This window comes from Apis dorsata, unplaced genomic scaffold, assembly GCF_000469605.1.
Source record: "Apis dorsata unplaced genomic scaffold, Apis dorsata 1.3 scaffold_249, whole genome shotgun sequence".
Lineage (NCBI taxonomy): Eukaryota > Metazoa > Arthropoda > Insecta > Hymenoptera > Apidae > Apis > Apis dorsata.
Window position 1 is genome coordinate 104811 of NW_006263528.1, and position 4028 is coordinate 108838.

The following is a 4028-nucleotide window of genomic DNA, read 5'->3' on the forward strand; positions in this document are numbered from 1 at the left end:
TTTAATCTTAGATCAATTTTTTAATAGATCTTGAAGATCTTCAAATTGATCATCAATTTAATTCTCTTATATAGAAAATAATATATTTTATGTGCTGATACCATAATACGTTTTGGAAATCTTAAAGATTTTTTTAAGATATTCCAGCGTCTCAAGATCTTCGAATCTATTCAATTCAAAGTTTTCAAAGTTTTTGAAAAGCTTTTAGAAGAAAGAATTAATACCTAACTCTTAGTTTATCCTAATATCTATAATCTTCTATATCTTATTATAACATTCTTTTTTTTTTTTTTTTTTTTTTTTAATCAAATATCAAAGAAAGTTATTATCGATATTAATACAGAAACTTCGATAGAGCTAGCCATTTTAACACTAACATTACGTTCTCGAATACTATATTATCTATTTACAACTTTTTTTTCTTTCTCTATATCGATATTTTTTTTCTTTCAACATTTATTGCATATTTTTATTATATTTATTTTTGTTTCAACGCAAAAATCGTAAAAATAAAAAATTAAACATTTCAAATTCCCTAATAATTGATAGCTGATAATATGGATTAAAAAAAAAAGCTAAATTTTGAAATTTCAAATAACTTTTCAATTTATTTTAATAATTCATAAATATTGAAAAAATTTCAACAAATGAACAAGACCATGTTTACACAATAATTATATATATATATATAAAAATTTAAAACATAAAATCAAATGAATTCCGCGATATGCACATTACTCGATATAGAGAAAGAGAATTCACACTACAATTAAGCTAAATTGTGCACGATCATTAAAGCGTATTACACGGTCAATTATTATACGGAGAAATAAAATTGTGGCCGTCGTTCCAAAACAACAATTCTTCGCACCATTTTTTAAAAAATTCCTTTGAAGCTGTACTGGCGTTCGAAGGTACGCGATAAAAATTATTAAACTATCATACAATACTATCATACTGTTCCGTGTATACGATCAATCACGATCGTTTTTCGAGAAAAATATTGCATTTCGGTTGGACAAATTTCCCATAATATTTACGTTGCGCGAATACGTGTATCTTAGGCATACAGGTGTTCGTTTTTTAACAAGAAACCTCTGTGGATATGGTTTCTTCATAGGTAATTTTGAACGTATAGCGCTTCGTTAGTACCGTACATTTAATCATTTCTCATGGCGAAATTCTTCTATTGGTCAATCTATTAATTATTAATCGACGGTGCTAATTGATCGGAAGATTAAACTGTAAACATCATTATTGACTATTGTGTATCCATCTTTTCTATTCGATATCCTGACTATTGTATTTTTTTTTTTTTTTTTTTTTAATCGAATTAAACCAAACTTAATTCAATTTCACGTGGAACTAAATATCCCTTTAAATATATCCATGTAATAAACTTTAAACGCGAGTTAACAATATTAACAATTCGTGCAATGTCGAATGATCGAGCGAATCAAGAACGAAAAACGGAGAACTAACAAGTGCAAAGTAATTGTTGACACTTGTCGATTGGAATGATCTGGACCAACTGACTATTGACTCTGTGGAATTCAGATTTACAAAAAAAAAAAAGAGAGAAAAAAAAAAAAAAAAAAAAAAAAAAAAAAAAAAAAAAAAAAAGAAAAGAAAAAATAGAGATATCAATTTAAGACAGTATTTAATATCGTTTATAATACTTATTAAATATAATATATTTATTTATTTTTTTAAATAGAAAGCTAGAAATTTTTATAAAATTATCTAATAGATATTTGAACACTTGAGTGTTATTTTATAATACAAATAATGGCAAAGAAATGGACACGAAAAATGCATGGTAAATGTAAATTCAGCAAATAGTTTGTTATTTATATAGGAAATATAAAATCGAAAACAGATAAACGTTAATTTGATAAGCGGAAAATTTGTTTTCATTATCACGAAACGTTGCTCTGACACGTACAATGGTTATTGATCTTTTTGATATACAACATTTTGTGCCATGGTCACGATACAACACGTGTCAGATTTAAGAAAACGATAGGCAATCTAAAGTGAAATAATGCCGTTTTTCGAGGTTAATATAATTCGTATCTGATAATGGGAATCTATTTACAAATTCACGAAAGAAAGAATAATTCTAAACTGAAAAAAAAGCACGAAATTACAATTATTTTTAATCTTAGATTTTTATTTAAAAAATTAAAATAACTTTGGATCGAAAAAGTGCATTTTTCTTTTTTTAAAAATATCTTATCTATTTTAAAAATAAATTATTATAATTATATCGCACAAAATTGAAATAAAATCTACGCCAAACAGTCCTTGATTCAGAGCTTCACGAGTATTTTTCTTTTCGGATAAACAATGATCACAGAAAAATTAAAGCAACTTTGGCAGTGAAAAATTTGAAATTTGAAGAAAAAAATGGCTGTGATTTCTCGAATGTTATTTTTAAAATTAAAGTTTTATCATTCGAAATTAAAATAAGCATGAAAAAAAGAAGGAAACCAATTCCTTGAATTTTCCATAAAAGATAACTATAATATTTTATATCTAAAAGTTTTACTTCGTATTTTTATAGAAGTAGAAAAATATAAGAGAAAATTTTAAAGTATCTCTATAATAAATTTAACAATCGAAGGTAAATTACGTACAATTTATTGTACGTATTAAATTAAAAAAAAAAAAAAAAAAAAAAGAGCAGAAAATCTACAAAAATCGATACTCATCTCAATATCAATTATACGTAAATAGAATATTAGAGGAATTCTAACTTTCGTCAAGTAAAATGTAATAAACGAAATTAAACACTGTCTAATTTTGTATGCGCATCAGTTCGTACGGTTCAAAATTATTCGGACCCTGTATCGATCCTAGTTGCCATTCGGAATTTTCACAAATGTTATCTAATATAAGCGAAAAATATTTTCGCTGTTAACGGCCGACGGATTGATCGGCAAAGAAATCATTGAGCCTTACAATTACACGCTATGACGAGACGTCTTGAGAGTTTCGTGAGTTAAAACATTGGTCGGTTTTTTTATGTATTTTTCTTTCGTTATTACTTTGCTTTATATTATTATATCTGTGTATGGACGCTTATAGATTTTTCTCTTATGTAGCTTCATCGCGTAACTCAAAGAATTAGTTGTATATTCATGTATACGTTTCACACACGAGCATGTAGACGCGTGAATACGCATGTACAAAATATTTCACTGATTATTCTGTCACTTAAAACGTAACTTTAATTTTCAATTAATTCGTCGATTAATTAATATTAATCGTAAAAAAGATATAGACACTTGTATACTAAAACTACAAAATATAACAATAGTTTTATTCAGTTATAAGAAAGAAGAAAAAAGACGTAAGTTATATACTTAGGAAAAGAATGGCAAGAATAGGCTGCAAGAAGAAACTGTCAATATATCGTCAAACGTTACTATGAATATAAATAATAGAGAAGAAATGATTTTCCATGCGATTTTTCATACTAATTCAAAGATTAATTTTTTTTTTTTTTTTTTTTTTTTTTTTTTTTTNTAAATACATAAAACAATTATTGAAATCGAAGATAATTTCGATCGATAAATATTAATTTTTTTTCCATCTTTTATATTACGTAGTGAAACTTAAGAAGAAATTATTTCAATAAGAAATAATTAAAATCAAAATTAAAACTTTTTTCTGTTCGCAACACGAGTAAATACTTTTCACGCTCTAAAGTTTAATAAGAGCAAAAATTAAACATTGTTAATATGATATCAGTGAAAAAATTTGTACAAATGCGTATATCCGCTTAGATATATATATGTATATATATATATATTTAGCTATTCGGTAATATATAATATCACATGCAATTTAAATAGGATTGTCAAACACGTATCCGTGCAGATAGTGTTCCTATTCTTAACGATGCTGCGTACAATAAATATGATACGAGGTAATCACTGAATACGTGCCACATGCACATATGTATAATAACTTCACGCGAGAAAGCATTATTCGTGTTCTTTTTTTTTCGAACACAGGAAGAA